This window comes from Lygodium microphyllum, chromosome 7 (assembly GCF_053477565.2).
Source record: "Lygodium microphyllum isolate KBCC chromosome 7, Lygodium_microphyllum_v1.1.10, whole genome shotgun sequence".
Lineage (NCBI taxonomy): Eukaryota > Viridiplantae > Streptophyta > Polypodiopsida > Schizaeales > Lygodiaceae > Lygodium > Lygodium microphyllum.
Window position 1 is genome coordinate 164,889,381 of NC_141141.1, and position 27,252 is coordinate 164,916,632.

A 27,252-nucleotide genomic window follows, 5' to 3' on the forward strand; every position below is an offset into this window, starting at 1 on the left:
TTTGTGATGTAATAATTAGTTTTTATTAAGTTTGGAAGTGTTTTGGATTGGATTGAGTAGGTTTGAGAAGCTCATGATGGTTTTTAGTTGAGATATGATGTTTTGATAGGTTCTTTGATGTGTTTATTAGGTTTTAATAGGGTCTACTTTGCCTCTATTTTGATATGTTTTCTTTTTGTTTGAGAGGTTATGATTGTGAATGAGTATTTTGAAGAACTATTGAGAGTGTATTGAAAAGTTTTGGATGGTTTGAATGGGTTTTGGTTTAAGGTATATGGTTTGTATGCCTTCTCTTGACTTTTTATAGTGTTTTGTAGAGCTTATGTATGTGGTCTATAAGCCTATGTTTGCTTCTGTATGTATCATGATGGATAGATGCTTAGCTTGGGGAATATTTTCTAATCTTGGAAGAGGAAGAATATAAGCTCAAAATATCTCAAAGAAGTAGAAGAAGTAGTTGTTGAAGACTTGAATTGAAGACTGAAATGACAGTGACATTGATGAGCTTTTAAGGGACACTGTAGTGGCTCTAGTGACTCTTCATATTAGACATACCTCTTGAGAGGGGTATCCATGACCAAGAGAGGATTATTGAGAGTTTTTCATTGTTATTTCAATATAATATTGAGAGAGATCATATGTGAGAGAGACAGTGTATGAGAGATAGCCAATTTTCTATGAAAAAACATTGTATCTACATGAGAGAAAGACTATGAAGATAATGAAATATGAATATTATCTGATGAATTCCATTCAAAGTTGATCATTCCTTTGTGTTATTCTAGTTTTTTAATGGTTTCTATGAAGAATATGAGAAATATATGTTGAAGATTTATTGTGATAAATCTGTGGGAGAGTTAGTATATGATGTTGCATGAAGATTTGTGAAGATTTGTATTCTTTTTCTTATTGTGATTGATTAAAGTACAAATAACATGCTTGTTGGTATGACAATATAGATTTTCTTGCAGTAGTTTCTTCATTTTCTTGGTGTTTCTTTCGGGGTTGCACAAAGCCAACAAGCCAAGACTCAAAGAAATGTCACAATCCCCAACTCTCTTGGAACCCCAAAAGGAACACCAAGGAAAAGGGGATTCTACTGCAATAAAATCTATCTTGTAACATCAAAAAGCTTTTATTTCATTCATTTGATGACCAAAACAAAGAAAACAACAAATCTTCACGCAGCATCATAGTTGATATCCCCCACGGATTTGATAGAATCAACCATAATCTTCAACATCTTCATAAAATCCATCAATATAACAAGGAACATAAAAGAATACACCATTTTTTGAATGGAAATCAATCACATAGTATTCATCTTCAATGTCTTCATAGTTTTCTCTCTCAATCTCTCATATACAGTTACAGTGTTTTGATAGAATTCGACTATCTCTGACTCTCTCTCTTTCTCTCTCTCTCTCTCTCTCAATAGTACATCATCTCCTCACTAAAATACTCTAATAATGACTCTCAATACTCCTTCTTAGGTCATGGATACACCTCCCAAGAGGTATGTTTGATATGAAGAGGCACCAGAGCCACTACAATGTCTCTTCACAGCTCACTACTGTCACTGTCACTCAGTCTTCTCTTCAGTCTTCAGCTCTGCTGCTTCTTCCATTTGTTTTAGCTCTTTCGAACTTAGATTCATCCTTTCCAAAAGTTAGAAAAATTTTCCAAAGTCACACATACATTCTACAGAACACTTACAGAAGATCTACGGAACAATACAGAACAGGACCAGAGCAGATATAGAACAGAGACAGAGAAGAGACAGAGGGTTTTACAGAAGGGTTTTACAGAAGGTCATCAGAGAACATCAAATCCTCATAAATCATACTAAAACCATTCCAAACTATCAAAAACTATTCAATAAGCTTTCAAAATATTTCAATCTTCATCAATCATTAATCCATGCTTCATACATAAGAAAATCAGAACAAAACAGAAGCTATACAGAAGGTATACAGAACCAATCAGAACCTCAACAGAACCTATCAAAACATCATAGAGCTTGATATTTCTACTAAAAATCATCATGAGCTTCCAAAAAATAATCAATATCATCCAAAACACTCTCAAATACTTCCATTAACAATCATACATCACTCTAAACCCACTAAAAATCAATCGTTCAGATCTCAAAAACAACAAAAATCAATCAAAAATTCAGTCTTTTTTCACTCTCAACATATCCCCACACTTATAAAGGAATCATCCTCGCGACTTAAGGAAAAGAAGAATATAAGTTCATTAAAGAGCTTAATTTTGTGATATTCTTCAGTATCTTCAATAATCACTCCAAACCACGACCCCAACTTATCACCTGTATTTCTAGAAAAAATACTTCTAAAGGAAAACTTCGTTATTCATTAACACATCTGATAAACAATTGAAAATTCATAATAAATTTGTAAAGGATATAAGAGGTTTCTTCTCCATCATCTCCAACTATCCAACCAACATCACCACCACTGCAATTTTCCAAAAATGTATCTCTTGAAAGCAAATCGAATAGGCAACCACTAAGATCTCATCACATAAGATTAACCCACAACACAAATACTAAACACAAAACAACCATATGAATGACACCTCCAAAAAGAGAGATAGATATCATTAAGAATCATCCAAAATACATTGCAAAGGCATCAATTAAGGTGATCCCTTTTGAAGGCTTGGTGATTTCGAAAATGATCCATGGAGAAGGACTCATCCACAAATGTCTTTGGAGGATTTTGAAAGAACTGAAGGCAGCACATCCTTTCTAGAAAAACAAGGTATCTGCTAGGTAGACATAGGGCATGAAAATATAGGACATCCAACTGTTGGGAATCAATGTTCACATTGACATTCATACAAAGCTTTGGAATGGCCTTTTGATCGTTATGGGAATGCCTATGCATATATGCTAGATACCAAGCAAAATGGGATGTCAATCTCACTGAAGGATCTAGAGATTGTGAATATTGGTGAGAAAAATTGAGGTAATTCTGGTATGCTTGACTAGCAGTTGTCTAGTCCCCTGGAATCAATGGCCAGTCAATCTGTGGTCCCATGAGAGAATCAATTGAGCTCCATCCTCTTCTTCTCGGAATATGCTGATCAAATCCTTTGTACCCACTAACCAACCGAGGGGGTTGAGAAATAGAACTGGCACGAGATGGAAGTGGAATAAGTAAAAGAGGATGAAGAGATGGGTAGATAAAATCATAAAAGGAGGAATAAGCTAAAGAAGGAGTGGCTGAAAAGTTAAGTGAATCAGTTAGGAAAGGTGTCAATTGATAAGCAGGAAAAGTACAAGGTATATGGATAGATGGAGAAGGGCATAGCGAAGAAGGGGAAAATACTCGATCTTCAATGAAAGAACAATAGGTAAATATAGGAATTTGAGGAAAACCATGAGGGTGGAAAAGGAGAGGTAAGATAGCTACTGAGTTGGATTGATAAAGGGAGAGATAAGCATCATAGCGATGGGCCATTTGTTGGTAATACAATAGGCTAGGAATAGAGGGACCTAAAATAGATTGTCTTTGGTAGGCATCAAAGAAGGATGAGTTAAATGGATGGTTCTTGGAAAGATAAGCTAGGAGATCCACTCTCAATCTGCATATAAGTAGAAGCTGTATTCTGACGTTGACTCAGGACCACAGAATCAATCATTGAATGCCATGAAGTGTCAGGGCAAGTAGCCACTTTAGAAGAATAACACTAGAACATGTCATCTATCCTCAACTCCAAATAGTTGACATATAAGGTAGCTTGCAAGACCACATCTCCCACATACCAAGCCAAATCTACATCATCTGAAATCAGTAGATCACCTCGTAGATACATGTAAGACAGCAACATGGTATCCGTCATCACAGAATCATCAAAGACCATACAGACAACTTCTGTCAGCAAATCAGAAGACCAAGCCCCACTCCACCCATCCTCTGGAAGAGGGAGATCCATCATTGAAAGCTTCATATAGAAGACCAACTTCTGTAACTGATAGTGGACAAATAAAGAATGGTCCGAAGGAACATACTCCTGAAAGTGCTCAAATGTAGACCATAACAAATCCATCTTGGACTGCAATCTTTCCACTTTATCTTGAAACAAAGGACATAATGTGGCCTGTCTCTGGAGAACTGCCAAGTCCTGTGGAGGGATAGAAGGAATCATAGGAACATTGGGACTTGGAGGAATGGACCCTGACTATGTTAGTTGGTCCTACAACTACTTAATCTATGAAGCTTGCGATTCCAATGTATTATGAGTAATCTGCAAAGTTGACAGTTTCGTATCTAAAAGAGTCTGAAACTCTTGAGCTTCTTTGGACATTTTCTCTTTCTCCTCTGAAACTTTAGTGACCTTTGAGACTGAGCTTCTGTTAACTAAATTTTCAAAGAAGATATTTCTTCTCTCTGGGTCTCAATCATTTGTGTCTGTTGCTCTATCTGCTTAAACAGCTTGGCAAGAGTGTCTTTAGCAGAGGCTAACTCTGTAGTTGCCTTATGCAACTGGTCTCTGGATTGCATCAATTCTTCATAGAAAGAAGCATATAACTGTTGAACACAGGCTGTCACTGAGAGTTCAATAGAACTCTGGATGTCATTACAAAGGAAAGGAATAGCATCCCCAGACACTAAACTGTTTAGTGAAGGAACTGATATGTCCAAAGAATTCTCTTGATGTGCCCTGAATAAATTGTTACATGTGAGGTAGGCCAAGAGGTCACTGCCGCCAGAGGTAGCAGGAACTGTGATTGAAGGAATGACTGAGGGAGTTTTATCTGCCACACGCTTCAAGCGCTTCGGCTGAATGACCAACAGAGGAGGGGAATCAAGATCCTCTATGTCAATAGGTTCTGAATCCTTTGAAGGTGGAGGGGGAGGAACTGGATCAGATGGAAAAGGTGGTAGCACACCCTTCTTAAGGCCTGAATATGTCAAGAAAGCATATAAATATAAACCATAAGTGACATTTGTGACATTCTCTCTAGTCGCTTTGACATAATGTTGGTCCATCTTCGTAAGCAGGTAAGTACTCCAATCAATGGCAACCCCTTTTAACACCATCCTAGAAGCTGTGAAGAGTTCTTTGGACAAATAATGAGATGGTGTTTTGATAGGCATAAACTTGTCTTGGAGAAATTGGCAGACTAACTTCCAAAGAGGATCAGTGATCATGGAAAAAGACACTCCTGAAGTGTTAATCACCTTCTTGACATCCAGAATCTCTTTGGTCTGCATCTTTAATAGCTTGAGAATCTCATCATTGGAGAATAATTGTCTGGCTGTAACAAAGGGTTCTCCTTTGTAAGAAAGAGACAAAGCCTTCCCTAACCCTCTAGGTGTCAATACCATGGAAGCACCATGAACCAGGCCCAATTTCTTACTGTATGATGCAAGAAACTCATCACACAGGGATGGATTGTCTGGAATCAATGAGAGTGAAGCAGCCACAAAAGTTGCAAGGCCTGCTTTTGCGATAGGCTCAAAAGCCAGTAGGGAAGAATAATCCCTATTGATCAACGGGACATACTGGATAAGGAGGAGGAGCGTGAGGCGCCATTCAGATGGAAAACACACACACCACAAACACAGACAATCACAAAGAATGCCTGCAAAACAATCAAATAGTGATAAAAAAGAAATCAATCAAAAGAAGTGCACACATAGACGTAACTAACCAATGGACCACCCCAAACAACCCACATCCTAGAAAAAATTCAGCATGACCTCTACACATATGCGATCGAAAGCTTCATGCGATGCAACAAACAGGCACCCAAGACCCCATATCAGGCAAAAAAGAGAGAAAAAACTACAAACCGCACCCATAATCATATCACACAAGCAAACCATAATACCTTAAAAACCTAATCAGGACCTAACCATAACTTTGACAAACAATATCAGCTTAAAGGACTATATGTGCCCATCCCACGAAGCATGTTTATTAAAAATGAGAAATAGTGCAGTGAGGGGAAATGATTTTAATGAAGGGTTCATTTTAAGAAATTATTAACAATGGGTGAAATTTTATTAGGTTATCAACCTTAATAAGAAAACGGCGGTTCATTCCTAAAATTTTAATTACAAATTATTAAGGTGAAGCGGTGCTACTGCGATACCCAAACTGGGGTCTCTAAATGCATGTTCATTAATTAGAAATTAATGGTGATGTGGAGCACCTTTTTGCCAACACGTGCTTTTTTGTGACGGCTGGGTTCATTTTTATTAAAAATTAAAGTGCCTCTGAAGCACTCTTCTTTTTCAGTGCGTGTATTTTTGTGACGGCTGATTGAGTTTTAAATTATTAGAAAAATATGTGTTTAGCGTGAGCGCGCGTGAAAAAGTGGGTGAATAAAGTTCATTTTAACAATTTACTGTGGTTAAGGGATGATCAAAATAAATAAAGCTCAAAAAATAAATACCCGGTAGGGGTGTGTATGCAAGAGATTGAAGGCGCACTGAGTAGTCCCAAATGCAAGGAATCTAGTCAAAAAAGCAAAAACCACTGACCAAGCTATGTGTGAATCAGCTGATAATGACTACGTGTGAACGGCTAACTACAACACCCCACTGCACGAACAAGTCGGAGGCGCGTCCTCGCGTGTGAATGCCTGCGAGCCACACTTGTACACACACACACACACCGAGAGCGGTTGCACGGCATTGGAACAAGGGAGGGAGAGGGGTGTTGTTGGCGGGTGGAGAGGGTGGTAGGTGGAAAGAGGGGCTATGAGGGGGAGAAGTGGGAAGGGGTGGGAAAGGGGGCTTGGGTAGGTGTAACTGGGGGTGGGTTAGCCAAATTTGGTGAGGGGTCAATTTGGTGGGGGGTCCAAATCTGGAGGGGAGCCCAAAACAAAGGGGTGGGCGGACAGGAGGGTGGGGTGCCCGAGGGAAGGGTGGCGAGGAGGAGGAGTAAGGCGACAGAGGCGAGGCGGGGAGGAGGAATAAGGCGGTAAAGGCGAGGTGGGGAGGAGGAATAAGGCGGTGGGAGCGGGCGAAGGGTGGAGAGAGGGAGGCTGCGAGTGGCGGCATTGTGGTGTGAGGTCCGAGGCAAGGGGAAGGAGGTTGGGGCAGAGGAGACGGGGGAGAAAGGTGAGGCTGCCATAGGAGTAGGGCAGAGACAATGTAGAGGGAGGAAGACGGGGGGTTTGTCGAGGCCGTAGCGAGGACGAGAAAGAAGTCGGAGGGGCGGGCGAAGGGTGTGGAGGGAGGAGAAGGTGGTGAGAGGATGCGAGGAGGGTGGAGGAGGAGGGTGGGGGGAGGAGGTGCTAAGGCGAGGGAGAGGCGCACGGAGGGAGGGTGGAAGGAGGCGCAGGGAGGGAGAGTCGCAGGGAAGGCTGGCGAGCCGCAAGAGAAAGCGAGATTTTGTTAATGTGGTTGGTGTTTGTTTCTGTGTTGTTTTGGTTTTGTTTGTGGTTTTGTTGTTTGTTTGTTTTTTTTAATGTTTGTTTTAATAACAAAAAATTGTTATGATGGGTAAAAAGAAGTGCGTCTCGCACGTAGGCATGGGGCGGGGGTAAAAAATTTTGCATCGGCGGGACTAGATGGGATGGGGACAGTGACACGCGAGGCAGCGAGGTCACGGGGGCGTCCTGAGGCGCATAAAACCAAAAACAGGTGCGTTCACGTGTGACACGAGAAACGCGGCCACACGGCAAAAAGGAAGAAAAATTAATAAAACTCAAACCGCACGTCGGATCGAAAAATCGTAAAAAGGAAAAATGTGTCGAGAGAAGAGGAGAAGATGATAGAAAAATGCGACATGGGTTCCGGGGCAAAATCAAGGTGTTCACATGGGAAAAATGCAAAAAATAGACTTGAAAACACATACGTGTATTAATGCCGAAAAATCCGCGGGTCGGAACGAAGTGCAAAAAGAAGGAAAAATGTGCAAAATAATGTTTCCAACAATCTTATCATGGCAAAACACAGTTCTGATTGAGATAGGATGTGTTCACATGGGAAAAACTCAAAAAACAGACCCGCAATTGGACTCGAAAATTAATATGAGAAAAACTAATTGCCGAAACAAAGTACGATAAAGTGGAAAAATGTTCGGGAGAAGGGGATTCACAAGACTGGTGTATCAAACTCAATTTGGGGGGATTAGGAGGGGTTCACATGGGAAAAATGTAAAAAATACGCACAAAAGGTCCCGAAAACCTGCAAACCCGAAGATTGAGACCCACTTTCAAGTGATGTTTAGTACCATCAGTATCTAGGAAAGTCACTTGTCTTTCACCTTCCACTTCACGAATAAATGTCCCACAGATTGCTTCTGGATAGAGGTCTGACTCTTTCAAGGGAGTAGTGTCATCATCTGATGTTCCACTAGAACCAGTGTCCTCCTTCTGAACAGAGGACTTCTTTGTCTGTTTTGATTGCTAGAAGGATATTAGAGCTTTGTTTGCTTCTGTGTGAGTGGTGATTTCTTTTGGACTTAGGGATTTATCTTTAGAGTATGCGTCCAAGAATATCATATAGCACAAACCTTCTAGAAGCCGAGGATTTGATGGTTCTGGATTCTATTGGCAAGGGGAATCATCATCATCTTTTCTCTGGACTAAACAGTTAGGGCGACAAGAGCCACTCGTGAACTTAATTTTTATACCTTTAATCCATTGCTTATGCAGATTCTATATACTTTGTGGTCCATTGATCAACCCAAATGGAACCATGGTCATTCCATCCAGCACCCTGAGATCTTCGGCCTCTGAGGTCTTTGTAGGGACATCAACAAGATCAACCGCTATTAGGGGAAATTCTTCATCTGCACTCTCATAACTTGCTTTATTTTCTTCCTCATCATTTTCATCCTCTCCCTCTGGAGGCTCTGTCTCTGCTTTTGTAGAGGCTTTGTAGGAGAAAAATAGATCTTCTGCCTCTGCATCTGCTTTTGCTTCTGCTTCTGTCTCTATTTTTCTTTGTCTCTGTTCTGCATCTACTCTATCTCTATATCTATTACTATCTCTGTGACTGTTTCTGTTATTGTTTCTGTGACTGTCTATGTTACTGTCTCTGCTCGGTATCTGCTCTGTCTCTGTTCTTGTTTCGGCAATTGCCATGTAACAGGGAGAACAATATATCCATGCTTCTATTTCACTGTCAGAGGTGATTTCAGAAGTCAATTCAAGTTGAGGAAGAAGGTATTCTCCCATGGACAAGGACTTTGCTTCCCTTAGTAGTTGGCTTACAGTGCCTACTGTTAGGGACTGTGCCTTTGTTTTCTTGGAAAAGATATGTTTAACAGCCTCTTCGTCCCTTGATGTACCATCTGTCACCTCATTGGAGGAGTCAGTTATGACTTTGATGGATGTGGATCCATTACCTTTTTGTGATCCATACAATTTCAACACCACTTTGTTGGGTCCTCTGCCTAGGGTCAGGGTTCCTTTGAACCGGTCTGTCTTAGCTCTTGCTTCAAAAAGCCAAGGTCTTCCCAACAGTAGAGGGTATGAGGTCCCATAAGAATTTGGTTTGACCACCAAATATATCACCAATAATCTTTTCCTGCAAGGGTTGTTTTTACTTATGGGAGGATGCTCAATGGTTTAATTCTGCTTTGGTCTGCCAATCTGATAAGCCATTGTGTAGGTTGAATTCCTTGCAACCCTAAGTCCTTCATTGTCACATCCGTCATTATGTTTACTAATGAGTCTCCATCAATCAATGCATCCAAAATAAAGCATCCTTCTATCCATACACTAATCTCCAGGGTTCCAAGATCTAGGAAGGCATTAGCCACATCTACTTCCTTTTTAGGTCCGGGGCCTTATTGGTCTTGGTCGCTGTTGAAGGAACAATCCTTAATCCATGTCTTCTTGTCAAGATGCTTTTGAATTTCTTTCGGTAGCTAGGAGACATCATCAGCAACTACCGAAATGTTAAGTTTGGTTTAAAGGTGTCTAGGTCTCTTTGACCAAGTCATAATGTTCGATAGGATCCACAGGCTTTTCCAGCCTGCTGGGGAATGGGGCTATACCCATTTTCATCTTTCCTTTTTCTTCTAGCAATTGCAGCATCGGCACTTCTTCTGTTTCTGGAGGTGCTTCTGCATCGTCTATCTCCTGGACCTCTAGTTTTGTTTTTGGGATTGTCTCTGTAACTTGCTGTGGCACTGTAGTGCTCTGTACTACAGTTTTTTGTTCTCTACTACTATGTCCCTCTGTTGGCAGGTTGAACTCCACAGTCTTGGCAAGAGAGTTGTTCTCTTCTTGGACAATTGGTCCCTTCTTCTTGGCGCACGTGACAACGACAACTTCCAACTCTACCAAATTGGAGGCAGGCTCTTGTGCCTTCTGTTGGCTATCAGTAGCATTGGCCTTGATAGGGGCTGGAATCGGACAGTCCTTTGCAGTGTGGCCTTCACCTTTACATCGGCTACATAAGGGCTTGTAATCCATAGATCGTCTAGGGTTTGGACAATTTGGGGAGATATTACCCTTTTCTCCACACCTGTAACATTCCACCTCTGATCTTTGACCATCGCCAGACTGTCATCCTCTGTAACTTTGAGAGGGAAACCTCCTTGGACCAAAATTAGGACCAAACTCCCTAGGCTTTGGTCCAATATCTTGTGTTGTCATTTTGGACTCTAGAAGTTGAATCTTGAATTTTCATTCTTCTGTCTTCATTCGTGCATCTCTTTCAGAGAGGAAATATCCTTTGTATGGTTCTTTCGCAAACAGTAGGAACAAAAGGCTCCAGGAATGGTTGGTTTTCAAATACATTCAGTGGCTAAATATCCCACTTGATGACACTTTTCACACCATGTATTAGAGCGCACAGCTCCTGCAAGAGTTGATATATTGTTGGTATTCACCATTAGCGTCTGTAGCTGCTTTGTAATCACATCCATAAGCTCTTCCTTGATACTTGCAATTGAGTTAGATAAGTAGTCCTTCAGATTTTTACCTCTTGAAGTACTTGTAGTAGGGTTTTAGGAAGCTTCTGTAATTACTGCATACACTGGTTGGGTTGATCCAGAGGGTCCTCTATTCTGATTCTGATTCAGAGCTCCTGTTGAGACTTGGGGTTGTTGATTCCAGTTTATAGGATTCCACTGTTGTTGAGTTGCCACTGGAGGAACTGTTTGAGGCCACTGTTGTTGTGGTTGAACCATCATTTGAGGCACTACCTCTGTGGTGACCACAATGGATTAGGTGCATTATATCGTGGCACTGTTTGCATCTAGGGATAGGGGTAGGGAACTATCCGTGGGACTACATTTGGTGGGTATACCATTCCTGGCATGGGAGGAGGTAAGACTCCTCTTACTGGAGTCATTGACAGCCTTGCTTCAACTTCGTCATACAATCTTGCACCTTCCACTGTAGCTTGCAGATTGACTAGTCTTCTCAATTCCACAAACTTGAGAACTTTTGGTTGTAGGCCACTGAGAAACACTCCTTTCTGAATACCTTCGTCCAAATGATGGTTGGTCCATCTCTTCAAGATGGATTCCATTTGCGAGACATAAGCTTTTATTCTTTCTCCAGAGGACTGACTTAGGTTCATGAACTCCTCTCGCATCCGCTCTTCAAAACCTTCACTCCTGAATTTAGTGAGGAAGGCCAACTTCAGATCATCCCATGTGCCAAAAGTTCCTGCTGCTTGTCTCTCATACCACTGAAACGCCACGATCTTGAAAGTGGTGGGGAATATCGCTAACCAATGCTCAAGGGTTCTGGCATTGTTAGCCACACATGCTACCATGAATTTTGCTACATGAAGATCAGGGTCTTCATTGTACTCTCCTTTAAAAACTGGTAATGGGACTACATTTGCTGGCCTGCATCAATATTTCCAGGACAAATCTGACTAGGAAGGGGACCTTGAGCCGCCATGGGGACTTCTCTAAAGACTACTTCTAGGGCATCAAAGGAAGCTTCTGTTGCGAGCTCATTCTCAACTTTGATTATTTCCTTCTCTCTTCTCACATACCTTTGGACTCGTTCTAACGCTTGCCTCTTGATTGCGTCATTCATCAGGGGCTTGGCTCCAACCAGTTGTTTAGTACTCAACACAATAGAATCACAGAGGGGCTTCAGTCTCTGAGGGATTCTCTAGCCAACATCTCTTCTACTTCCTTCTTTTCAACATCTCTGAATTCAGCTTTCAAACCACTACAGAGGGGGAGATATTTCATTCTGAAAGTATCAAAACTCATTCTTCTTAAGATCATTGTTGTGTGTGTCATTATAATACTGGTAGCTTCTGAGGGTTTCAATAGTGTATATTGTGAAAAACACTCTGTCTACCAACTTCCAGTGGGTTGCTAATTGGACAAACAGAATATTGTCAGTGCACCAAGCATCCAATGTATCTTGTTGTTGAGCATCCACGAACAAGTTCCAACTCTTTTCCTTATTGTTTTCGTGAACCTCCACAGACCACAACTGACTCCTCAAGCTTCTTCACGATCTCCCACTTGATGATGTCTGGAAACTTCTCAATGAATGCTAAATCTTCAATGGATAGTCATTCTCTCTGCTTCTGTTCTTTATTTTGTTCCCAAACAATTTGCCACCAAGATACAAGTTTATGCTGCCTCAACAGGAAGAGGGAACAGTCCATTGCATAGAGCATGCATCATGATGGTGATACGTTTCCGCCATTGTGGGATGAACTTCTTGTGGAAAGTGGCTTTGATAATGAGAATCTCCAACTCTTCAGTGGAAGAGTGAAAGAAGAAACTTTGCAAACATCCATTGAATTCTCCTCTTCTTGGCAATGCCATTTCCTTCATTTTCAGCCTCTTCTTATGCTTGTTGATGGCAAGTTTCCTCGGCGGCACACCAAAAACATGGAACCCCAAGAGGAACACCAAGGAAAAGGGGATTCTACTGCAATAAAATCTATCTTGTAACATCAACAAGATTTTATTTTATTCCTTTGATGACCAAAACAAAGAAAACAACAAATCTTCACGTAGCATCATAGTAGATATCTCCCACAGATTTGATAGAATCAACCATATTCTTCAACATCTTCATAAAATCCATCAATATAACAAGGAATATAAAATAATACACCACTTTTTAATGGAAATCAATCACATAGTATTCATCTTCAATGTCTTCATAGTTTTCTCTCTCAATCTCTCATATACAATTACACTGTTTTGATAGAATTTGACTATCTCAGACTCTCTCTCTCTCTCTCTCTCTCTCAATAGTACATCATCTCCTCACTACAATACTCTAATAATGACTCTCAATAATCCTTCTTAGGTCATGGATACAACTCCCAAGAGGTATGTCTGATATGAAGAGGCACCAAAGCCACTACAATGTCTCTTCACAACTCACTACTGTCACTGTCGCTCAGTCTTCTCTTCAGTCTTTAGCTGCTGCTTCTTCCATTTGTTTTAGCTCTTTTGAACTTAGATTCATCCTTTCCAAAAATTAGAAAATTTTTCCAAAGTCACACATACATTCTACAGAACACTTACAGAAGATCTACAAAACAGTACATAATAGGACCAGAGCAGATACAGAACAGAGATAGAGCAAAGATAGAGGCTTTACAGAAGGTTTACAGAGGGTTACAGAAGGTCATCAGAGAACATAAAATCCTCATAACTCATACTAAAACCATTCCAAACTATCAAAAACTATTCAATAAGCTTCCAAAATATTTCAATCTTCATCAATCATCAATCCATGCTTCAAACAGAAGTAAATTAGAACAAAATAGAAGCTATACAGAAGGTATACAGAACCAAACAAAACCTCAACAGAACCTATCAGAATATCACAGAGCTTCATATTTCTACTAAAAATCATCATGAGCTTCCAAAAAATAATCAATATTATCCGAAACACTCTCAAACACTTCCATTAACAATCATACATCACTCTAAATCCATTAAAAATCAATCATTCAGTCCTCAAAAACAACAAAATCAGTCAAAATTTTAGTATTTTTCCACTCTCAACATCTCTCTTGGAGATCTCTTTGAATGCGTAGCTTGGCCCTATAATTAAGCCTTGCACCGAGGGAAAGATAGTTTGGAGAATACCAAATCCATCATCAAGACCTTGACTGCAAGCTTAGCATTGAGAGTGCCAAAATATTTTCACTCTCTCATTAAGGCCCAAAAAGAAAGATAGTTCCTAGTCTATCTTGGAGACCTCTGTGGCCCAGAGCTGTGGCCCTCTGCTCAAGCCTAGTAGTAGGTATGAGAGATAGTTCACACTCTATCTCAATGTGTTAGTAAGCACTGTGTTGGAGAGAGAGCTTGTTCCTATTCTCAAGCCTATCACCAAGGTGAATGATTGCTTAGAGAATGCCAATATAATTCTACTCTCTCATTACGATGCAACTTGGCCTTGTGCTCATGCCTAGCACTGAGAGAAAGATAGTTCCAACTTTGTCTTTGACTAAGATAGTTCCAAGTTCTTGTTTGTATTGAGCTTGACCAAAGGGCCAAAGCCAGGATTCCAAGAAATATTGGGATCTCTAACTTTATCTTGGAGATATCTTTGAATGAAGAGCTTGGTCCTACGGTCAAGTATTGCACACAGGGAAAGATAGTTTGAGAATACTAACTCTCTCACTTCTCTCGCATAAGGGCATTGAGCGCAAGCTTTGAATTGAGAGCAACAAAATAGTTTCACTCTCTCATTAAGGCCCAAAAAGCAAGATAGTTTCTAGTATATATTGGAGACCTCTATGGCCCAAAGCTTTATGCCTATGCTCAAGCCTAGCACTAGGTGCAGGATAGTTCACACTCTATCTCAATGTGTTAGTAAGCACTATGTTGGAGAGAGAGCTTGGCCCTGTGCTCAAGCCTACCACCAAGGTGATCATTAGGAGAAATGCGGACTCTCTTTCTTTCCCCTAAGGAGTGAATAAAAAAATATAGGGCTAACCAATGAGAGAGCTGGGATTCAAGATTCATGTAACATGAATCTTCTATCTTGGCCAAAATCTTTCCTCAACAATAAAATAAGGGGAAATGTGGGGAATACAATGTTGTCACTTCCTCGAAGTTTGTGACTCGAATTTTTATTTTCTTATTTTTTAATGTTTGACTTTTCATTTCTCCCTTTTTCAAATTTTCCCATTTCTTAGGTAGGACTCAAATTTATCATATATCTTTTCCCGCATCTTCTTTCCTGACGAAATTTATAGCCTCTTTGTTGCTTGCCCTAACTATAACCCTGTGAAATTTCATTTTCTCTACACAAACACAGAGTGAGTTTCACATGTTTTATGAGAGTAGAGCTTGTTCTACCAAAGCCCTTAGATTTTCTTCACAAAACTTTACTGGTATATTATTCTCTTCCATGGATGTTCTATGGTAAAGTTTTATCTCGTTTGGATAAAACCTGTGCAAGTTATGTGTATTCTTTGACATGTAATTTCTTTTGTTTTGGTACTTTAGGAGTCTCTTACAGTCAAGAACCGTGATCTTTTGAACACTCAACTTCTTCTTCAACATCTTAGGGTTTCTCTATAAACAAAGTTATAGGTATGTTGTCTTGTTTTGTTTTTGCTCCATAGTTAAATTTTATCTCATTTGGACAAAATGTATGCAAGTTATATGCATACTGAGCTTTCCTTTGTTTTTGTACTCCAAGAATCTCCGAGGGTGAAGAACAATGATTTTTTAAAAACTCAACTTCTTCAACATCTTTGGGCTTCTTTGCAAAGAGAGCCACAGTTATATTGTCATTGTTTTTTGTTGCTCCCTAGTTAAGTTTCAACTCATTGTCAAGATTGTGGGAGAGAAGGAAGGAGTCTCACTTGTAGCTTTCTTGCTTGCACAATGGGGGAATACACACAAAGGTGGAGGCTGAAAACAGTTTTCCTCTTCTTAGTTGTGTAAGCCAAAAAGAAGTCAAGTACATAGAAATAGAAGAACCCTATATATGGGTCTCAAACCAAACTCAACTAACTAAGGTGGCATACTAACTGAGCCACAAACTAGAGTAGATAAGGATAGTTGTCATCTAGCTATTATTCATGGGCGGTGTGCTAACCGCATCTGCAACTGACAAGTCAGTGACATAAATGCACAACGGTCACCCTGGCATATCACGAGTGGAGCTCGATATCTCAACACTCCCCCTCGAGCTCAATCCCAATTCCTGCACACCAAGCAGGTCTCTGAACCTGCGCAGCTTCTCTGTGCCCAATGCCTTCGTAAATATGTTAGCTACCTGATTCTCTGTACTGACATAAACTAGATTAATAAGACCTAGTAAAACCCTCTCCCGCACATAGTGATAATGCACCTCAATGTGCTTTGTTCTAGCAGACTGGGTTATTTGTCAAGTGTATACTACTCATGTTGTCACAATAAATGACAATTGGCCCATCTGTAGGAGGCTGATGCATATCATAAAGTAGCTTATGCAACCAAGCTACCTCACATGCAGCCATTGCTGCGCCCCTGTACTCAGCCTCTGTGCTCGACAAGGCAACTGTAGGCTGTTTCTTGTTACTCCAAGTGACTGCAGCACTCCCAAAAGAGAACACATATCCACTGGTAGATCGTCTATCAGAAATACTACTAGCCCAATCAGCATCAGTGTATCCATGCAACTATATCTGAACCCCAGTCTCATAAAGTAGTCCATACTGCAATGTGGACTTCACATACCTGAGTATGCATCTAGCCGCATCCAAATGCGGTTTCCTTGGAGCCTGCATAAACTGACTTACCAATCCAACATCATAGCTCAAATCTGGCCTGGTAATAGTCATATAAATCAAACTTCCTACTATGCATCTGTACATAGTAGGGTCTTCCAAAAGCTCACCTGCATCTGCGCTCAGCTTCACATTCTGCTCCACAGGAACTGAAATAGGCTTAGAGCCTGTCATCCCATATTTGGACAGCATGTCCAATCCATACTACCTCTGCAAGAGCCGTATCCCACTTGGTGATCTAATCACCTCAATGCCCAAGAAATAATACAACTCTCCCAAATCCTTCATCTCAAACTTCTACTTCAATAGCATTTTCACATGAAAGATATCTTCATCACTGTCACCTGTCATAATCAAATCATCAACATAAATGACAAGTAGCATAATACCTTTCTCTGTTTTTCTCACATATAGTGAAAAATCTGCCTTGGAAATATGAAAGCCAATAGTGACAAGATACTTTCCTATCTTGTCAGACCATGCTCTAGGTGCTTACTTCAAGCCAAACAAGGCTTTCTTCCACCTGCAAACAAACTCAGGATGAACAACATGCACATAACCTGGTGGCTACTCCATATAGACCTCTTCTTGCAAATCACCGTGCAAGAAGGCATTCTTTACATCCATCTGATGTAAAGACCATCCCTTTGATGCAGCCATAGCAATGACTGCTCTTACAGTTACCATCCTTGCAACCGGACTGAATGTTTCTTCATAATCAATGCCATATGTTTATGCATACCCCTTGACTACTAATCTTGCCTTGTATCTATTCACAGAACCATCTGCATTGTGTTTCACCTTATAAACCCACTTACAACCAATTGCATTCTTATCTTTAGGCAAAGGTACAAATTCCCATGTAGCAATTTCTTCCAAGGCATCCATTTCTTCATCCATGGCTGTAAATCCATCATATTTCAGCCTATCCACAGGATACCTAGCTCTGGTAGACCTGCACAAAGTAGGTTCACTCCCAGGTGCTCTCAAAACATCCCAGGTCTTCCTTACTCCAGGTGTAACAATAGAAGGAATACCCAACTCATCATCAATGCTCTGTTCTGAGCCATTGGATTCACCATCCACATAAGAGTGACCTGCATTCACATCAAACATGGGCTGATCTACCTTCTCTTTTCCTTTTCGTGAAACCTGCATACCACTATCTGCATTGTTTTGAGGAGATTCTCCTGATCTCAATCTGCCTGTCCATGGCGAAGAATGTGAACCACTGCTAGAGGACACTCCAGGTCCACTAATATTTTGTGACTGCTGCTGTGAATTCTGTTCAGCATTACCATTTTGTGCATCTACATCATCAATCACATTTATTGGTTTATACCAGCTACTCATCTCATAAAAAACAACATCTCTGCTCAATGTAAATTTACGAGTAGAAGGGTTATAGCATCTATACCCTTTTTGCCACAGAGAGTAACCAATAAAGATGCACTTCTCAGCTTTTGGATCCAACTTGGATCTCAACTCATCTGGCACATGAACATAGACAATGCAATAAAAAATCTTCAAATGAGAAATATCTGGTTTCCTACCAGTATACCTCTCCTCTCGAGTCATCCCATGTATTGCTACAGTGGGAGTCCTGTTCATTATATAGACTGTTGTAGCAACTGCTTCAGCCCAGTAAAAATCTGGCAAGTCTTTTTCGTTGAGCATGGCACGAAATACCTCTCCAATATGCTTGTTTTTTCTTTCTGCAATTCCATTTTGTTGTGGGGTATGACTGCATGAATATTGCTGCTTTATGCCATGCTCCTGTAGGAACCTTGCAAACTCATTTGAGAGGTACTCTCCCCCTCCATCTGACCTTAGGCATTTTATTTGCAGGTCTGTTTCTTTTTCAACCATAGCTTTAAGAGTTTTGAAATGCCCAAAAACTTCACTTTTCTTTTTCATAAAATACATCCAAACTTTTCTGCTATAGTCATCAATAAAAGTGACAAAATAATGACAGCCTCCAAGAGATGCAGCTTTAGTAGTCCACACATCAGAGTGGATTAATTCCAATGGATTTTTACTCTCTTGAACATGTCTAGGAAATGGTTTCCTTGCCTGTTTTCCAAACTGACAGGCTTCACATACCTTATGCATTTCTGCAACCTTGAATTTAGGCAATCTTGCAACAATATTTTGGGCTTGCATTGATTTAAGTCGCTGTACATTAACATGACCAATGCGTTTATGCCAGATATCAATATCTGCAACTACACCGGTCCCATGTGCAAACATTGCTAGACTCAATCCAGTCATGTCTGCATCCAACGTAAACATTCTGCCCTTCTTCTTTCCTTTTGCTATCAAGCGACCTTTATTTTTCATATCCTCAACAAAGCATCCATGAGAATTAAATCTGACCTGCAAGCCCTACTCAACCATTTGACCAACAGAAACCAGGTTCTTGGTGATATTCGGGACATGAAATACATCCGACAGGTATTTCTTTTTCCCATCCTGAATAGACAAAGGAATATTTCCAATCTGCACAATAGGATGTGTAGTATCATCACCAGTCTCCACAAATCCTATCTTGGACTTACATGTTCATGACAATTCCAAGCTACCAATCAACAATTCACCACTAGATAGTGGTGGCAATGGGACATGCTGCAATCTTTGGCTTTCTACTACATACAATGAATTGTCAAAAAAGATATTTTGAGTTGCAAGTTGACTTGAAAAGTTATTATCATAGATCAAAGAACCTATGTCTTCATGCCAAATATGTATCATGTCGCTCAAACATTCCACATTCTGCCATTCATACAAAGTCGATGGATATAGAACTGTCAATAAAACAAGATTGAATTAGAACAGTACAAAGATTTTTTAAAACAACTTTGATTGAAAAGAATAAGCAATGATAAATTTTTAAAACTTATTGTTTTGTTATAATTTGCAATGTACTTCTCGTCGTGTGCATAGATTCATTTATGCATATAAATATGTTGGATCAACACTTCTGTTATTGTACTTATTCCATTAAACATTTTTCTGAACTCTAAAATTCTACATTTCCAATGTTTGCTGGGGTTTGCAACATCCTTACGCCTGACCTTGAAACTCCCTTGAGTACTTGGGTGTATCAAAATCTAATCCAACTTATAGTACTTATCACAAATCCAATTACTGCCACTATCATTTCTATTGAAGACCTCCACTACAAGTATGTCAGTGATACTTTTCCTCCATAAAGACATCTATAATAACCAAATAGAAAAGTTACCTATCAGCATGTGCATAATTTGCAAATGTTCTCTCCAAATGAAATGAAATTTAAATGGAGAAATTTAAAAAAGAAACATTGTACCTATAATTCTTTTCACAAAGAAGCCTAGAGATGTTGAACAAGAAGTTGACTTATAACAAGACCATTGTTCCTTCGCTGACAAATTCCTGGAGTACAAAGCATACATATAACTTACATAAGCTTTGTCCAAATGAGTGTTGAGATATCGAGCTCCACTCGTGATATGCCAGGGTGACCGTTGTGCATTTATGTCACCGACTTGTCAGTTGTTGCAGATGCGGTTGGTACACCACCCACAAATAATAGCTAGATGACAACTATCCTTATCTACTCTAGTTTGTGGCTCAGTTAGTATTGCCACCTTAGTTAGTTGAGTTTGGTTTGAGACCCATATATAGGGTTCTTCTATTTCTATGTACTTGACTTCTTTTTGGCTTACACAACTAAGAAGAGAAAAATTGTTTTCAGCCTCCACCTTTGTGTGTATTCCCCCATTGTGCAAGCAAGAAAGCTACAAGTGAGACTCCTTCCTTCTTTCCCACAATCTTGACATGGTATCAGAGCCTTGTTCGTGATAAGGAGCTCAAGAAAGCAAACCAAGTTCGCGGTGTTCTGGTAAGAGGACCAGTGTTGCTTTCATTTTTCTGTTTTGGGAGCAAGTCTCTGTAGGTAGCACAGCCGGAAAGTGCAAGAGTGCATTGTCTCAGATTGAGATGCCCTTCGCGGTGTAGCAAGAGGGCAATATATGCTGTGGGCGAGGGCTTTAGCCTATGGTTGCTCTGTTTTTTTGATTTGAGGCCATTTCGGGGCCTGTTTTGGAGGCAGAATTTTTCCACATGCACTCAGGAAAAGGCCCTGTTTTATGCTGTGCGACCATTGTTCTATAAGTCGGTGAAAAGTTACTGTAGAAATTGCATTGTATGCCTGTGCGCAGAGACATTGGGAGTTACAGAATCATCCTTATTGCCTGTTGATGCAAAATCGTCACTAGGAAGTGACTGTGTGGTCACATACCACTTTCGTCAGTTTTGCAGATTTGCCCTTGTGAGGCTGAAGCTGTGTTCTTTGCGGTGACATAATTTTTTGCAGTGTTATGTAATGGCGTCTGATTCTCTTTCACAGATTGTCATTGAAAAGCTTGACAAGAACAACTTCCAAGCATGGAAGTTTAGAATGACGAATTTCCTTATGGGAAAAGGATATTGGAAATTCCTTGCATGAAATAAAGAAGAACCAGTTCTTCTTGATGTTCCCAATCAACAGCAGATGTAGGCATTTAAAGCATGGCATGAGAGAGCCATGAAAGTTATGTACTGGCTGTCTATCAACATTTCAGACTCTATGATTGTGCATATTCAAGATGCAAGTACGCCAAAGTAGGCATGGGATACTTTGTCAAAAATGTATAGCACAAATACGCAAGCCAGGAAAATGCAGCTCAAGCAAGAGTTGCACAATGTGCAAAGAGAAAGTATGAGCATCAATGACTACCACATGAAGGTGAAGAAGATTGCAGATACACTTGCTTCCATTGGGTCACCAGTGAAAGATGATGATTTAGTTTTTGTGACCTTGAATGGTATGGGAAAGGATTATGCACAATTCCGAACATCCATTTCCGTCCGTGAAAGATTTCGTGATTTTGAGGAGTTGATTGCTCTTCTAATTTCTAAGGAGCAGAGAAATGGTGGTGCATCTTCTTCAAGAGGAACTTCAAAAGAAGCTGTCTTCTACTCAAATGCTGGAAGAGGTAGAGGCAGAGGTAGAGGAGGCCGATCTGGAGGCCGTGGTAGAAATCAGAATATGCAGCAAACTCAAGAAAACCAGTCCTATGGAGGAGGACGTGGTAACTCTAGAGGCAGGGGGAGCCAAAGAGGTCGTGGTGGATGGCAAAGAGGGCAAAATGCAAACAACAATGTTGAATGCTACTACTGTGGTAAAATGGGTCGTATGGCTAAAGACTGCTATAAAAAGCAAAATGACATCATGAATGGAAAACTGCAACAAGGGAATTATGCATCTTCTAGTAGACAGGGTGATGATAGAAATGAGAATTTGTTTATGGTGCAACACATGACCAATTCTATGACAAGTGCAGAAGAAAGTAACGATGTGTGGTATGTTGACTCAGGTGCATCAAACCATATGAGAGGTCATGTAGAATGGATGCAGGATGCAAGGAAAATGGAAAACTAACATCAATAGTTCTATGAAACCCAACATAGGCTCCAAAGGTGTACATCTTAGTTGGTTTATTCCATTCTCATTGTTTGCACATTTGTTTGGTTCATGTGATGTTCTGAAGAAAACAAAGAGTACTTATCATTTGCAAGTGTCCATCTGAGGAATGGATGAGTCAGCTATTGGGTGAGTCTTGGCAAGTCAAAAGAACACATTTTGATGAGATGATTGAGTGAAGGGTCAACCAATCTAATCTTACATTCAAGTAAATCTTTTTTACTACTTTGCATGCCTTAATTTAATTGACACAGGTCTTTCTTAGATGAATTGTTGTATTAGTCACATTTATTTTCCATTATTTTTATTTTTATCATACATATTTCATTGCTAGATAAACTATATGCATTCTCTTTTCATATAGAAGATGGCAACTTTTGCCGAGGAAAGTGGACCAGCTTGGATCAAGATACCCGAGATGAGACACATATAGCTCTCATAGATATGATTATCTTGTGGAATGGTCATGATCCTTTTATAGTCAGCGCAAAGAATCATTGGCCCATTTCTTTTTGAGACAAAAAATCCAAATTAATGCATTAGGAGAAATATGGACTCTCTTTTTTGCCCCTTAAGGGGTTTCTCTCATCTCTCTCTCTCTCTCTCTCTCTCTAAATAGAGATTCCAAAATAATATTAGAATAAGAGATCTTCTACAATCAAGCAAATCTCGTATTTGTATTTTCAATAGATTTCACCTATTATTTTATTCTCAAACTGTAGAATAAGGTCACTTTTTCTCAAAATCCTCATAACTAAAAAAATACACTTCTATTTTCTCTAAAAACAGAGCCAATCATTAATATACGACTCTTTAATGCCCTCATGACTTTTCAACATGAAAATATATTAGAATCATTCTCATTCTTGCTTCTTAAAAGGGCAGAAATTAAAAAACGATATAAAATAACGTACACATCATATTTTAAGATTATTTTTTACCCAGAGACACCTTTTTAATTCGAGAGTTTCCTTGTAAATTTTTATCATTTTTGGAAAAGTATATACCTATTTCTAGGCATTTCTTCATTCCCTCTCAAAGCTCTAGTTTTGTCTGAAATTTTGTATACTCTTCTCCTTCCCTTCAGAATATGGTTTCTTGCATACGAATTCTTCTGAAGCAACACTCAGTACTATCTACAACACTCTCTACCCTGCTACATGCAACCTCAGGAGTGGTTTTGATAGCATTTGCTGAAATCAAATAATCTCTATCTACAACACTCTCTACCCTGCTACAAGAAATCTCCCTCTTCAGTACTGTGCTATAAGATATCTTCCTCTTCAACACTCTATACTACAAGCAATCAAGTGATAATGGGAGTATCTTTATTTTTTAAATCTCTGTAATGTTATTATTATTTATAGTTGTTGTTTAATCCTTAAGTGTCCATTCATAGAGAGAGAGAGAGGGAGAGAGAGAGGGGGGGAAAGAGGGAGAAGGGGAGGGAAAAGAGAGAGGACTGTGTGAGATGAACTAAGAAAATAAGTGATAGAGTGACAGAGAGTAAATTAGGGTAGAAGATAAGATGATATTATTGTTCTCCGCTAGCCAAGCTTCTGTATAAATGTGTTTAAATATCTTTGATCAATTCTTCTTGAGGGGGAGAGAGAGAGAGAGAGAGAGAGAGAGAGAGAGAATATTTTGGATAGAACAGAAGATAAGATTGGATGTTGATTATAGGTAGATTAAAAGCTAAGATTACAGGCAGATTAGGGGTTGATTAGGGTCTATCATGACTGAAATCAAGAGAAAGAGATAAGATCCAACTAGGTAAAAAAGAACACAGATATAGTGAATCAAAGGGGTGTAATTGTGTGATTTGAATGTTAATCCAAGTTAAAATTGGCATATATTTTTCTTTATAGGATACAAGTGCAGGACATACTAAGAGAAAGAGAGATATTTACTTTTAATTGAAGGATGACTATGCACCAATGTTCAAAAGAACTGTAGAAAGGGATGATGCAATAAGATACAGGATGCAACAAGAAAGAAATGCAAGGAAAAAAAACTTGGATCTTTGGGTTGATGGGTGCTTTTACCCACCCGATCCAGTCACTGAAAGGCCACCACAATTTGAAGGGCTTACATCATTTATAAAGTTCATTTGTGAAGACAATGAAGGATTGTATGGATACACATGCAGACTTATCACACAAGGATTAGCAAGGGTTCATCAAGCCTTGACAAATATGTAGACAAGATTACAAGGGAATATGCAGTCTTTGATAGAAAATGATAGATTATTAGCTGAGAAGGATAGGGAGAACCAGAGCCTACAATAAGCAATGTCTATCATTGAAGATGCTATGCAGGCTACATATGTGCAAAATATGGACTTACAGTCTAAAGTTATGGACTTGGAGAAGGAGAATCGAAACATAAAGAGGAAGCTCACAAAATCTTTGGTGATTGGGCCCACTTTAAAAACCAAAGAAGCACGTCGGCACATCCGATTAGTTAAACCAATTCACTAATTAACCAAAGGAAGTGGACAATATTATAGACAGATATATGCTCGATATATGCTCAATCTGCTTCAATGATAAATATGTTCCCTCATGCAGAGAATGATACTATTGCCAAAGTCCTAAGCAAGGATATGGTAAAACATGCATTGGAAAATTGTAAATTCAAGGACATTGTAGATGGTGTCGCAAGTGAACTTCTTAGGGATATGAGAAACTTGTTTACTGCTACAGATTCTTAGGGATTATGTGATAAGGTGGGAATGAGATCTAAGTCATATAGTATGCTCTATCAAAAATTGGATACAGGATTTAAGCAAGTCTTCAAAATTAAGCGAGTAATGCCTCTGCCAAAACCATTTCACATGAAGAAGGCTCAAAAACAACTAAATGAGAAAGTTTTAGAACTAATTGGTGAGCCAACGCATCTGGAAAATACACACATATTGAAGTATGGTTCCAAAGAAGTTGCATTTGTATTGAATGCATCCAACAACTTTGTATTGGATATACATAGGGTTCAGGTTGCTATGGTCAAGTTCTACAATATGTCTATGAAAGAATGTAGTGGCAAGCTTAAGTTCTCAAACTTGATGAGATTGAGATTATTAAGGGGAAAAAACTTGAACGTGTGAGTATAACACTTATGAATCGAGCATTGGATCTCGACATCAATGAAAAACATCCTTTATACTTCAGTGTATAGTCAGAGAATGAAATATGGTGGCTTGCCGCATTTTGAAGTACCAAAGGAGAACCATGAAGTACTTAAAGTTTTTTTACACCTCACTAATATACCTAGTGTTATTCAATAGCAAAATAATGGAGCAATTTTACACATCGAGGGGTTTGGGGACTATCAAGTTGAATGGCATCTTGCAGGTGATTTAAAAACATTGAAGTATATGTTTGATTTATCAAATGTAGAGAATGAAAAATTTCCGTGCATATATTGCATGCAAACTAGGAAGAAAGGGAAAGACGGAAAGAAAGAATGGCTTGCCAAGGCAGGACAACAAGGTGCTTCAACACATGATCAAAAAGTCATGAGAAATGGAATGCTAGTTCCAGTGGATCCAAACTGGCGCCCTACTTTAGAAATACCACTAACAAGGATTCACTTTTTCACATTGCATTGTTTGGTTAGAATAATTGAGAAGCTAGTATAAGAATATATATGGTTTGCATACAAGATGCAGCCTGTGTTAGAAGCTATTGATATATGCAAGAAGGTAGAACAAGTCCTCTCTAAAGTTGGATTGCACGAGGGCCAAGTAGAAATAAAAAGGATGATAAAAAATTGGGAAAGAGTGGAAATATCTCTTGTAAACCATGCTTTGGTAGACCCAAGGCTAGGAAGTTTATATCTCCACCTCAAGATAAGGAAGGCAATATACTTGTAAAACAACCAGAGAAGTATGAAGCATGGAAAAAGTTACACCTTGCTGTTCTGGATTAGAGAAATGGGGAATGAATGAGGATTGCAAAGGCATAAGTGTAGATACACCTAGATAGATTGGCAGCTCTCTTACAAAAGTTAAGGTTTAGGGATGGTGATGCCAATACATTTAAAGAGACAGTTGCTAAATTTCATAAGTCCATGGTGGAGGCATGGACTACAAACAGTCTAACACACTACATGGTCAATATTGTCACCATTACAAAAAATATCATCATTTCGAATTAGTTTGTGTTTCTAATCTCTCTCCTTGTGCAACATATACTTGAAGCACATGGTCCATACTTTGCAGATCAAGGAAGTTTGGTAGTATGGTCAACTCAAGGCATGGAACGATCTCATTAGCAAGCTCGCTATACTTTTCAAAAGCAACTGATCATGGAGGTGGCATCAATGATTCCAATTTTATGAGGCAATTATTACAATGGTGGTATAGGAGATTAGAGATACGATACGAGGAAAAAGAAAAGAAGTCCAAAACCTCTCAAGCAGAATTTATAAGTAGGGCAATGTATGAAGTGAGAAAAGCAAGATATGAAAACAGCAAAGCTAGACAACTCCACGCAAAATGGTTGGCAACCCAAGAGAGAGATGGCAAGAAATGGAGACCTAGATAAAGATACTACTTTTGATGCATTTAGAGTCCACGAGAGAGAATAGGTACCCAGGATATGACACATCAATACTCATATCTTTAACATGAGATGTCTTGCAAATTTTGTTTAAAATTTTGAAGGTTTGTCACTATGTTTTTCAAAGTCGATTTCGAACTATGTTTTTTAATTTTAAAGTTCATTTATACCATAGTAAGTTTAAAAGTTTCATACTTAACCAAGTCTCTCCTTTCATTTTTTCCCATTACTCTTCACTCTACCCTCCACCTTGTTATCATTCATCATCATAACCATGGCACGTTCCAACATTCCTATCAAGAAGGTGCCTGCAAGAGCAAGAGCTCAACACTCTTCCGAATCTAGTGAGCGTACTATGAGTGACGAAGGTCCCTTGGTGGCTGACAATGGTGGCCCTACTACAGCTAATAATGGTGATGCTACAGTGTCCAACAATGGTGGGCCTGGTGTGGTCAATAATGATGGTTCGCCATTGTCCAAAAATGGTGATCCATATGCTCTAGTTGCTTCA